At 35.7% G+C, this 13,440-nt stretch overlaps 1 protein-coding gene across 1 annotated transcript in view; it reads left to right on the forward strand.

Moving 5' to 3' along the window:
• The first annotated feature begins 373 nt into the window (after positions 1–373).
• Positions 374–13,440, forward strand: part of LOC117231674 (neuropeptide CCHamide-2 receptor-like) — a 33,341-nt gene continuing 20,274 nt past the window's right edge. The window contains exons 1-2 of the mRNA XM_033490327.1: positions 374–656; positions 754–987. The gene's annotated coding sequence lies outside the window, so the exon portion shown is untranslated. The remainder of the gene's footprint in view (positions 657–753; positions 988–13,440) is intronic.

The following is a 13,440-nucleotide window of genomic DNA, read 5'->3' on the forward strand; positions in this document are numbered from 1 at the left end:
TATCATGAATTTCTAATTAACTCCGATTAAATTGCATCGTTCAATATACAGGCAGATTCATCTGCTTATCGAATTTGTTGATTTGACAAAAATAGAATTGGAATATTGGGTGGTTGGTTTTAGTATATGGTAGAAAAAGGTTGAAGAGAGAAATAGGTTAACATGAACATTCTTCCTAGATCGAATAGGTGTGTTTTCGATTACGATTTGAAAAAAAAAAACGGGTGGTTCGAGGAGGCGCACCCTTCAGCCAGAGTGTCAGGCGTCGAAAGAGGAGAAAGAGTAGACAAAACGATGCATCGTGTTTTGCGACTGCGTCGAGAGAGCGTGGATCCTCAGCGAATCCAAGTTTCGCTTCAGTTTACGGCGCGCTGTCGATTTCGCCGAATTGATATCTCGTAGTGAACATATCCATCGGTGGATTTTCTCCTTGCAATAATAAATGTTTACGACCTACTCTAAACACCCTATTTGAAAAAGTTACCAGTAGTAATAATAATAGCAATAATAACAAATATTAAACGTACGAAAGCAATCACGATAATAGATAGAAACGTTACAAAAATAATACGTAGATTAACAAGCTTTGACATTTCATATTTTATAATGTTTCCGCCAAGTGATTTCCTTCTAATCTCCACCATTTTATCACAGTGGTAAATGAAGAAACGAATTCGAACTTCTTCGTGGAAATCTGAATTTCTTTACGGCCGGCTAATTTTCGTTATAATTTCTTACATCCTGGTTCCGTAGATTCTTGTTTGAATGTCAAAGAAGAGTATCTCGTCGGCTTGAAGGTCGAAGGAACGTGAAACGACGAAGCACCGAGTTGCGACAACGTCACGAGTGAATGGCGCATAAGTGTGCATTGTATGATTACCAGACAGTCGCAAAACTAAACGCGTGTGAAACGCGGCGAATTTAAGCGGAGCGGATTTAAGAAGGCCAAAGTTCTACAGTGGTGGAAAGGGGAAGGCAACGTGAAAGGTAAATCATTTACGAAGTCTCTGGCGAATCGAGTTACCGATAAACAGGACACATCGAGTTAAGTCTGTTCGACTTTACTTTACAAGATAACCAAACACGAAAGTGTTCGTAAAATTCTAATATCATTAGAAATAATTGCAGGCACATTTGCAGCTTACAGAGGAGTTACTTTAATAATTTTTAACGGAAAATCGGTCCGAAATAAAAACTGCGAAATAATTCTCGACAATAGCTTTTAGATTTGACGATAATTAATATATAAAATAAAAAGTAGTGCGGAATTTTGAAAATAATTTGATAATCGAAGGATACAAAAAGATTTGACAATTAAATATTTCGTTTATGACGAATTATCAAACTTGTGAAAAATTTAAAGATACAAAAATGCAGACAATATTGAAAAATATGTGAAACAACCAAAGTAGAGTATTCTTTCCAATATTTATGATAATTTTCAGATTAAGGTGATTTATAGTGTTCAGAAGATGAAACAAATCTCTGTTTATATTTAATCGTTGTATCCGTATTTTTAAGAAATATGTGTTTGTGGATCAACTTGATCGAGAAATCTGCCAATTGCGAGTTCACAAGAAGTGTGAATTTTCATGAGCCATACGAAAAAGATCTTGCGGTGCGGAGTAAAAGATAGAGTGCAACATATATGTACGTAAATACGTGCAGCAGAAGAAGTGGCGAATAATTGATAGGCAAACATTTCTTGCTCGGCCAGAGTGTTCTAACACGCGGATATATAGCCAGACTTACAAGTGGTTTTCTAATTTTAAACATTAATGCCTTGGGTCTGACAACGTGTGATCACGATGCTGTTAACGTCGCCTTAAATTGACAACGTGGTCATTTGCAACGTGCATCCATTTTCACGAGTAATTCCTATTGAATTATCATCGAACCACTGTCTTTTCTTTGCGTCGCGCTTTCGAGGCAATATTCTTGTGTAAATTATCCACTAACGAGTTTTCTGAATATGGTATGAGTGTTGTACGAAACATATTAAAACTTGATTAACCCTGTACCAAGAGAAAGATTATGGCGATTATATTGGGAAAATTTGACAGAAATCTGAAAATGTGTATAGGAGTTGCAAGAGATTACGAGCTTCATAAAAGGCAGCGAGGTATTTGAACAGTCGTTTGTTCGTTATATTAGAAACCATCCTTTGTTTCTTCAAACAGAAAATTCATATGCACGAAACTACCCCTCAAAACGATTGTGAGTAGGTTTGATATTCATTTAAAATTTTGCCAATATTACAGTCTCATTACAATGCTAATAAAGTTTCGAAATGTTTTATACGACACACGTACAAGCGGTTTGATAATTGTTCAAACACTTTCATGAACCACCGTATTTTACCCGACACTACGTATAGTTTGCATAGAAATACAACGAATAATTTATGGAGTAATATTGCAATGTACGCGAATAATTTGATAGAAATTATATTCTGACTAGGTCCGATATTTCATTGCATTTAAAATACGGTCGAAAAATTCGTGTAAATGCGAACCGACGAGTTGGTGGTCATATAAATTGTATTTCACGAATTGTAGTTCGTGCATGAAGGGCGAAATTAAACGCAGCTGTTTACGCGTGACAAAATTAATACGGGTGGAAGGGAAGGGAATTTTGGTTAAAACTAGGGAAAAAATTCGACTAGAATAAGCTCGAATAAAGGCTTTGATTTATCAACCGATGATCATCGAGGCGAAGAAGCGTTTGCAGCAAAAATGGAAAAACGAATATGTATAGAGAAACTAGCGCATGTACGGAAAGTAGAGCGAGGGAAGAAGTTTCTAGTTATCTTGTTCGATAAGAGCTTCGTGGAGAATCGGCGTGGCTTGCCGTAAGGAATTTACAATTTATTAGATGAACATGCAGAAATCTGTATGATAAGAAAAGTCTGCTAATTTTAATTCGCCTGGCGTAAGAAAACTACGGGAATAAAAAAACATTTTCTACTTCTTCGCAACTAATTTTTCAATTTATCTGAGTCGGTAGCCACTCTCTTATTCATGAAAGGAATTTCATAGCGCGAATTTTATTCACTTTGAATGGAGATTGACAAACATTCCAGTAATTGTTCTAAAATTAAATTCGTGACAAAGTTCTCTATTTATATTTAAGTTTATCGAGAGAGCTAGTTGTTCCATCTAAAGAACTGTGTTAATATTAAATACCAGAGTGGTTTCCAGAGGTAGGAGAAAATCAAAGGTAAAGGGAAATCAAGCAGGGAGATTGTATCAAGAAGTAATGTATTCCGTGACCGTCAGTTGGGCGTACAGTGGTTGCTTCTCGTGTCAACTAAGTTTGACATAGTACCTCAAGTTTCTTGGAAATGGTGTTGCTAACACTTATCGTTTCTCATTTGCATCAAACTAGGTAAAGGTGGGTCTTGGTAAACGTATTGACAAATTTGCTTAATAAATTTATTTTAGATTAGCGAAATAAAAAGTGGTGAATTTATTACTGTCTCTCTCTCTCTCTTTCTCTCTTTAATTTTGAATTCAGAAATGTTTAATAAATACCTACAGTCGATGGATTTGTTTGCTTTGAATCTCTTACGGAGATTGCCAAAAGAACAGCTAAATTTAATGGAAAACTGATAATGCCACATCAAACACGACTATTTATTCCTATAGCCCACGTCATACTAATTATTCGAGAAATTCTATTGTAATAATTGTCTCCTCTAAATTGTTTTTCATAATGTTACTTCACCAACGTGCGCATGTTACTTCGACAATCTGGGCTTTTACGACATTTCCAAATTTTTCTATCAACGATAGCAGCTGTGGTTAACAGCTGGACGTTTTATTGCAAAGATTTCCCGCTGAGATTGCGTCGTGCAAGGTCCTTTAATACGCACAAGAAATACGAAAAGCGGCAGTAAATCGAGAATCACGGGAATCCATAAAAAAGATTTGCAGAAACCTTACGATACCCTTGACGTTTCCAAATTTCCTAAGTTTACCGCTATCTTCACGATTAAAGAACGTATGTAGCTCCTTCTATTTATTGTACGAAGGGTAAGCTTGCTTCTCCCTTCTGTGTAGAAGAAACTCGAAAAAAAGAGAGTACCAGTCCCTCTTTGGACTTTGTCCCTTTAAATAAGATGCAAATAAACCCGAAATAAATTATTCCAGAGCTCTCTTAGACAATTGGACTAATCTTATTACTAAAATTTTGTAAGTCACGCGAGACACAAATTGTTGATATTAAATTCTCATGACGAATAGTAAGGAGCTTGTTTAAAAAAAAAGGGGGGGGGGAAGTCTCTTGTAGCTCTGGAATATTTAATTCTGTTTTCTTGTTTATCTTTAACAAATGTACGTGATTTATTCAGGATTTTAAAATGATTGGTAAATACTTTCTTACTATTCCTGGTATTCGGTTTCGAGCTGTTCGTTGGACGTTGAACGAAATCACTCGAAGTCACGAAAGTCACTCGATTATCGAGTATCCTCGGCATCTAGCGAAAAAAGTAGAACACTGAATACGCCATAGACCTTGCCAAATAAACAGGGGCTTACGAAAGTATTATATCTGAATACGTCTCATAGAAAAAATTTTATAAACATGTTACGTGTATTATAAAATTTCTGGTACGTGACTAATTTTAAAAAACATTTTCAAGATAATGAAATTAATTATGATTCGGTTAAGGATTTAGGTCTCGCAAATTATTTTATCTGTTAAATTGCACATCTTATTTAGCAGATTTAATTTTGCAAAGTTACATTCCTCTTGTGCCTTTTCTTATCGTTATATCCACGTTCCAATTGATTATTCAATGCGGAGATAAGCCTAGTGTCATGATTAATTAAAAGAATCATATTAAATCCATTCAGACATTGTATCATGTCCATGTTATCATAATCATCGTATCCTACTATATTTCTGCGACATCAGTCGAAATATTATCTTCCACTTTATCCTATATATTATCTTCATTTAACGTTTGCCCAAGTATAAATATACGATGATTCATGAATATTATAGCGAAGCACGGCTTCCCTGATGACGATAATCAATAAATATCAGCACACGTTCGTTGAAACGGAATAACTTTATTAAAATTCAGCCATGCGACTTGACCTTTTTTGAAAAGTTAGAAAGATTAGATTACTGGATGACGTGTAAAGATAATTTGAAGAAATAGCAATATGATTGGAATTGTGAAATAGGAAGTAAAGGTCACTTTCCACATCTTTTTTATCTGGGCTTGTAATAAAATTTAAACAACACATTATGTCAGTTAGATTAGACTACGGATTTTTATGTAAATTCATATTTTTAAGAATACAATTAAGAGAGAAGAACCTCGGTAGAAAATTGTTTGACCTAACAAGTATTAGAGAAATCATAGTACTTTGAATATTTTAAGTATTTTTGATATTACTATATATGTGTATATATTTTGTGCAATTTTGCACTTTTAAATTTCCTCTAAATGCGTGAAAATCCGTAGTCCAGTTACATATATGCTGAACATTTTATCGAAATCTGTTGATCAATGGAATCAAGTAACAGACATCGAAAGATATGAGTCTGTAGATTTTAGGCCGAAATTCGCAAAAACTGTGATTTTCACCATTTTTAACCGTTTGTAGCTCATACTAACGTCAGCCGGTTCCCATGAAATTCACAGCATGTATGTAACTGGCATAAATCTTCAAAATGTATTCTTGAAATTTTCATACCAGATACCAATAAAAAAATTGTAAAAGACGATCTTTGCTATTTTCTTCGCGATTCCGACGAATTACAATTTCTCCGAAATCTTTTTGCACTTGATTAATAAATTTAATCCTTCCAACTTGTCAAAAAAGAACAAAACTAATCAGCCACGTCACGTTGCAGTGCTAATGAAATGAAATTTCGAAATGTTTCATGTAGCACGTACAATATGGACATACAAGTTTCCTATTGAAAATGTCAAAACACTATCGCGAGCCATTCTATGAAAACTTTATATCACGTACGCTGTACCGATTATCGTGGTCAATTTAATTAATACGAAGCAAAGGATCGTGAGATCATCTTGAATCAAAAGCCACACGGAAATTGGCAAGCGTAGACGGAAATTCGGGACGATAAATCGAGACGAGAGTAAGGAAATTGAAGTAGAGCTGAAGCAAATACTAGTTGTGTGGAATAGAAAGGATTCCAAAATGGTAGATAATGATACGAGGAAAGTCGAGTTACTCAATTATCCCGATTAGTCGACTGTAATGTCTTCGAGGATGTCGCTAGTTAATTATCGAAGTCCACGAAAGCTAACTCGACAAGGATAAACAAATGTTTCATATGGTCGACTGGAGATAATTAATTCTCCTTAATCATGTTCGTCGAACCAGCAGAAACTGGTGGGTTGTGTCTAGCGGAAGGCGACTTGGATCTCTTCGTCGCGCCGCAGGAAAATCTGTGATCTTCTCTCCGCGTTTTTCTTTTTGTCCCTTTTACGTTCGATGGCGGATCAGTATTTCCCAAGTGGCGGATTACAGGCCAGGCGCAGCAGGAACTGCTAGACGAAGGTACGAGCTGCTTGGAAGCTGCATTAGCTTGGTAGCTTGTGGAATAATCCGCTTGAAAAGGACCTATTCCGCGTGGAAGCTCCGGACGCACAAAACGCCGAGGAAACGACAACCCCCTTATGAATTATTCCATCCCTTTTCTTGTATTTGAGAATTAAAGCACCAGTCTGTAGCCTGGTAGCTCTTGACCATAATGTCGAGTTCTATCAAATGTTCCATATTCTTCGACCGACTACAATTTCGGACAGAAATAAATGAACAGATGGTGGAAATAGTTATCGCTGAAACATCGTTAAACTAGGCCGCAATGGTTAGCAGGAGTTTTTGAAATTGTTGAGATTCTAGTGCCGAAGCACTTTTCGATTGACGCTTATTTTACATAATTTCATCAATTTTGTCTACTTTTTGTTTTGTGGGATTAATCGATCTAATAAATAAGCGACTAGAAAACGCGGCTTGTTTACACAAAAATGTAAACGTGTAATTATAATAATCAGGTAAATAATTTGTTGTACTGCAAGGATATATAATAAATAAAACTTAACACATTGTTGACCGGCAATTTTACTGAGAATTTATCTCATGTCACCGACTATTATTTCATAATTGGATGTGAAAGTAAAACAATATAAATAAACTTTAATAAATTTTATATATTTTTATTTTTATTTCAACTTTTAATATTTCTTTTTCGTATGATAAACAGCGTAACGATCACCTACGTGTAATGGTGCGCAACAGTTTTTGCGGTCGGCAACGTTTGACCATGAAAACACGAGTTAACTCGTGACCGGTCAAAGATGCGTTAAGTATGTAACAATAACTGTAATTCAATTAAACTTCATTAATATTTACTTTCATTTGTTCGCTCGTCTCCGTCACCGAGTGTACGTGTCTGACTTGAACGTATCCCATCCACTTCTGTTTCGACGAAAGCAGAGCTTCATATCGCAACAAACTGTTATATGAAACGAATTGAAAGTCTGATTTCGTTTGAAGGCAAAGGAACATTCTATCTGCTTCGTATGTATCGAGTTAACTTTAATGATCTAAAGCCAGAGTTTCCAGGAGGAATCTCGTATCGTATGCAAATGTGACCACAGTTGTTACAAACGTGAACTAACAAGCGCGTTGTAACGTTAAACTGATTGCATAATGCAGGCGGCTGATATCCGATGTGAACATTAAGCAATAGTCGGTGGTATAATTTTCGAATAAACAATGTGAAAAATTTAGACAAATTGGTTTTATGCTTCTGGCCAATGAAATTGCTCTGGCTGACTGAAATTTCGCGTCGAAATTGCCGCATGGAAATGTTCATGTCTCTTCGAATGGTGGTCAGGTGTCTGATATTTAGAGAGGTATACGGAAGGAAAATAGCGTGAGATCTCGAGTATCGATCGAACGTGGAATTCATGACGACGACGTGGAAAGTCTTTGGAGAAGAATAAGAAACACATTGGCCATGATGGTACCAGAAAGATGGAAGTAGAAGTCTGGTGAAGAATCGGTCACGTCTAGAAGAAGTGGCACACGTGAATTGACCACGCAAAGTGACCGTTAAAGGTGAGAAACTGTGTCCCGATCCTCGAAACGAGCAACCAGACGCGAAGGCTAATTACCGTGGCACGAAGCGAATGAGATTAATATTGGGTCAGCACTGAGGATAACTATGAAGTTTCAAAGAAAGCAATTTCGCGAATTTATCTCGGCGAAAACAACTTGTCGCGAATCTAGATTAAAATTACAATTACAAGAGGGCGAGAAAGACGGACGTTTAATCGAATTTAAATAGCGTAAGAAAATTAGACAAGTTAAGAAATTAATAATATGCCCTGAAACACCCGTAAAATCTAAATTGAATATTGAAATTAAATAAGAACAAATTTAATAGTAAAATTAATAAGATTTTTATCATAACATTTTATCTCTACATATTTTTACATACGTTTCAAAGGAAATAATAATTCTTACGAATCCGATTATCTTAAGCGATTTGCATTTAATCAAAAACTAATATCCCATAACAATAGCTATTGTCTCTTTATAGAATTAACAAATAATATATTTTAGTTATTCGTTTGAAAGTTGACATTATATTAAAATTTAAAATGCGATTCATCGATATATCTACTGGTTGAATTAACCACGATACAAAAGAACCTTTCTTATCTGATTCGTATTTCAGAGACCACGTAGATTGTAGATAGTCCGGGAATGAATAACTTTTCCAGACAGTTTCGTTATAGATTTTATTGAAAAATTGTACTGTAACTTGTTTCATTCTTGCAAACGCCAATATATATGGTTGCATATCGATTAATTATTTAAGACGAATTTTATCACGTCGAAATAACAATTTTTACTTGTAATAAACGAACACAATTTCTCTCTACAATTCTGTAACAATATTATATCAGGAATAAGCATGCATTAGGTCGTCCGAAAAGTTTCTTTCGTTTTAGAAGGAAATAATGGATGCACAACATTTTCTGTTTTATATTATTTTATCGAATTACGTGTGATCCATTTTGTTCTATCAAAATAAAGATCTCAACGTTCGACAGATTAGGTTTCATGTTTGTATAAAGATGCATCGTTGTAAAAGACGTGTCTATAAAAGAAAGACACTTTTCAGACAATCTAATATTACGATACTTTTGAGCATGTACAAGATTACTTCCATAAAAAGGCACCGATTCTTCGATCTAACGCTATTCCATTAAAACCGCGCGCTTCTTCTCGAGAAGCACACACTTGTGGAGATGAAATTTCGAACGAAATTTATTTCAGTGACCTAGCAAAGAATTCAAGTTCATTTCCTAACACAAAATGTTCCGCGATAAACCTCCAATCGCTATCTCTTCGTTCACGAAACTTGCGAAATTTCCATTTCACATGACGAACATCATCCCCGGGGAATATCGGCGATAGAACCATCGATACGAGCAGATTTACACCGTAGAAAATGCCGTGATAAACACTAGGAGCTGGGAAAAGTATTTTTTCATTGTTATTTTGACGGTTTTAGCTACAGTTTGCTATTTATCGGCTTTCAATTCCGGGAAGGGGGGAGAGGTCTGTTCACGAGGGTGGAATGGCACAGCTTCCGGCGAAACGAAATAAGGAAACTGGGTAAATCGAGTTCCTTAGAGGATTCCCACAGACTCACGCGTATCTGCATCAAATTACTTTAATCGACAGGCTTTGCGGTTGAATGAAAGGGGATAAGTTCTTTCGAACTTTACAAGCAAGCAACGGTATCTGTGTAATTTTGAAACGAAGAAAAAGGATACGGAAGAAGCTTTACACTGGAGCAAACTCGTCACTGGGCTTCTTTAATTAGTTAATACCACGAGGACGTTTTCGAGATGAAACGGAATATTAGCATATCTTGCGAAGGCGGAAAAAAATTCATTAAAAGTTACGTACTTTAACCTGTTAATTATCCTCTAAGATGATGCATCATTTTATGGCGTCTGAAAAGATCGGTAGAATTTTATAATATTTTTTTCACGCAGGTAATTACAAAACGAAAAGTTCAGGTCTTTTTCGAGAACATTAAGTAGCTTCGCGATGTTCAAGAACAAATAAAGTTTACGACTATTTTTTTTTAAATAACAAATGCTTTTTTAATAATTGCAAAATGTAATGTCTAAATTCGAACTACATCGAGGCGTCTACTTTCTGAGGAATTTTATAGAGGAAGCAATCATAGGACGTCTGTTTGTTTTACACAATTGAAAACGAAATGAATTGTAATGGAACAACCGATAATTAGAGAAAAGAAACAGGCGATTTTCAGTTTACAAAGAGGTTCAAAGCATTTAATTCGATCCGGTATTAAAGGCTGCGAAATCGTCGATAGAAGGTAACTCGCTTGGATTAAATGCAACGTTTACTGTACAGTACCTTCGCAAATGAAAACGATCAGTTTTAATTAAATACGATTCATTACGATCGGAATGCCAGAAAGGAAGGAATCAGAGTCATTTCATAATTGTGTGCCGGGTAGCGAATAAAGATTTTCTAGTTTACCTTTGTCCTCCTTGTCGGAAAAATGCTCCCGAGTATCGACGAAGAAATGTATTTAATGGAAATATTAAACATTATTAAATCTGAAGGAAAGATTCAAAAGAAACATGCGATTAATTTAACGTCGATTAGATTCCTTCCTCGCTCACTTACTCTTTCTCTCTCTCCCTCTCTTTCTCTCTCTTCTTTTCTCTACCAGACTGTTATTTTTCCTCCAAGTGCAATGTTTTCTTTCTCTACGGTGCGTCAAGCTACAATTATAGCGAATGATATGCCCGAGCATATGAGTTCTTTCTCTGATAGTGTACACATCCTCCACCTTTCTACATCGAGTAAATAAAACTGGAGTTCAACACACGAGTTCAATAAACTTGAAAGATAGCGGATTTTATTCCAACCTTTGATAGGAATCTGAAATATCTGACCGCGTTTGTACACACGCGGCATACTGATTAATGATGTTAATTCGAACTAATCAACATATTCCCTCGTCGCGGAAAACAATTAGCGCAAACATACGTGCAATATTAAAATTTATTATTGTATGCAACTCTAATGAGCAAATCAATACTTTTTATTGATTGCCCTGACTTTTGACCAACTTCTAAAGACCCGCCTTTCCTTTTGACATATTTTCGTGGAGTAATTAATCGTGAGACGAAGACCTCTGATCCTGCTCTCGATCGATAACCTTCCCACTAAGCAGAAGAATCAAGGTTCTTCTCCGTGATATTTCATTCCCTCTGCTCTCTCCCTCGCGCGTCAGCTGCTTTCGTCGGTTTCTACCGGAACCGTATAATTTTTCTGTGGACCAGTCGCGCCATCCAAAAGAACGAGCATCACGTAGCAGAGGCTCATCGAGAAATTCTCTTCGTAGATAGGGGAGAAGATCTTTCATCGTTTGTGTGATGAACGATCCACAGTCTATATCCACTAATATCAAAATCATGGCGTGTAGCTAGTGGATAAAGATTATACGGATAAAGATTGTGAAGAAACGGCTAAGATTTTAATTTCTTCGTGATACGTGTCTCGCATCAAACGTATACTGGCTCACGAAAGTATTAATCGAACATTCGTGGAGAGTTATTTCGAATATACTACAGTGGCTCGTAGAATATACTTTGATAAATATATTACGCGTGTTATACGAAACTTGTTGAAATGCAATGAGATGTAATGAAACACTATTATCATGATTCGATAACTAATCGCATACTTCGAGCATGGTTATGAAGCGTATGCTTGCAATAAATATTTTCCAACTTCTACGTACATTTACAAATTCTTTTAAGACTTCATCGATACGATCGCTGTAAATGTGTTTCATTGTGGTTTCAACGAAATCTTAAAATGTGTAGATTGTTTCCTCTTGTTGATAAAGATAATGAAAAACAATTGTTCGTACGAAACATGCGTTTCTGGTGGTATCGCGCGTGTGAAATGCAAATCGATTCTATGTAGAGACATATAAAGCACTATGCTAATTACGCTAAATCCTACACACGGTGCATAGGATAGATCAGCAGCTGTGTCAAAGCGATATTGCTAAGAGATATTTGTTACATGATCGATAATTAGCTCGTTAATGAGAAAATCGAATACGGCGGTTAACTGGTAGCTTTTCGTATCAATAATTGCTTTTTCCAGAAGATTTAATTAGTAACATAGAATAATACGACGAAAGCACTAAAACGGCGCTAAATGGGCGAAAAGTCAACTCTAGTAACAAGAACGTGACAGGAAAATTCAATGACCGGTCGATCAAAATCGAGTTTGTCGTCTGAAACGCGTTCCCTTTTTGATATTTACCTTTATCCTTATCGGCGAGGATAAATGAAATTTCTTTTTTATCGCATCTTAAATACATTAGCGATGCATTCTTTTTAATTACCGCGAGCTTGTTTCCGAATTCAGTTACTCGAATGACAATCAATAGATTAAAGCTCTTTGCCGGTCGCCGACAACATTATAACGCAATTCCCTCGATAAAGTAGCTGTCATTCAGCCGCTTGTACCTTGTAGACGATGAATCGACAGAATTTAACGCCTTTGCCGAGACAGTAATGTAATTCGTTAGTTTAGTAACTCTATTCTTTCGCGGACGTGAAATTATTTACCTGAAATATGAAATTGCTAATTGGGAAAAAGATAGATGTAGAAGGAAGGTTCCGTATTTACAAATTAAAGGACCCCTAAGATAAACACAAGAAAAAGAGAGAGACGGACGGACACACAGAGAGATAAGTAAGAGAAATCTAACCCAAACCTAATTCTTATAAATGTTTCTTTTCCAGCCATATTTAATTATTGTTTGAAACACTCCAATTTTGTAAAATGAAATACTCGTTGTAATAAATAATTCTTATCCTGCGGCATCTTTAATTTCTGTTTGATACATTTGAACGTACTTAAACAAAATATTCATTACGGTACATGACTCTTATACTTCAGTATCTTCAATTTGTGTTCGATACATTTCAATTTTCTTATTTACACAATATTCATTATAATACATAATCCCGATAAGTGTCTCTGCGATTATATTGCAGAAAAAATATATTTAATAAGATCGTGAAGTTGTAGATCTTATGATAACCGTGTTTACAGCACCGTTAATTTCTATTCAACAACAAATGAAGATATAGGTCGTTCATGATATCATGTTCGTAAAATTTTGCATAGATATTCATAGTTCGTTATTAAAACAGATTCCTTCTTTTCGTCTACATATTTTTCCCTCGTTTTCCTGCTTCCATCGGTAAACAGACGAATGTTCAACGATGTTATGAAGAAGTATGAGATGCTCAGGGAAACACGAAATATAAAACACACGCGCGTTATTTTGAAATGAATATCACGA

The sequence above is a fragment of the Bombus vosnesenskii genome, unplaced genomic scaffold (assembly GCF_011952255.1).
Source record: "Bombus vosnesenskii isolate JDL3184/JDL3185 unplaced genomic scaffold, Bvos_JDL3184-5_v1.1 scf7180000013273, whole genome shotgun sequence".
NCBI classification, from domain to species: Eukaryota; Metazoa; Arthropoda; class Insecta; order Hymenoptera; family Apidae; genus Bombus; species Bombus vosnesenskii.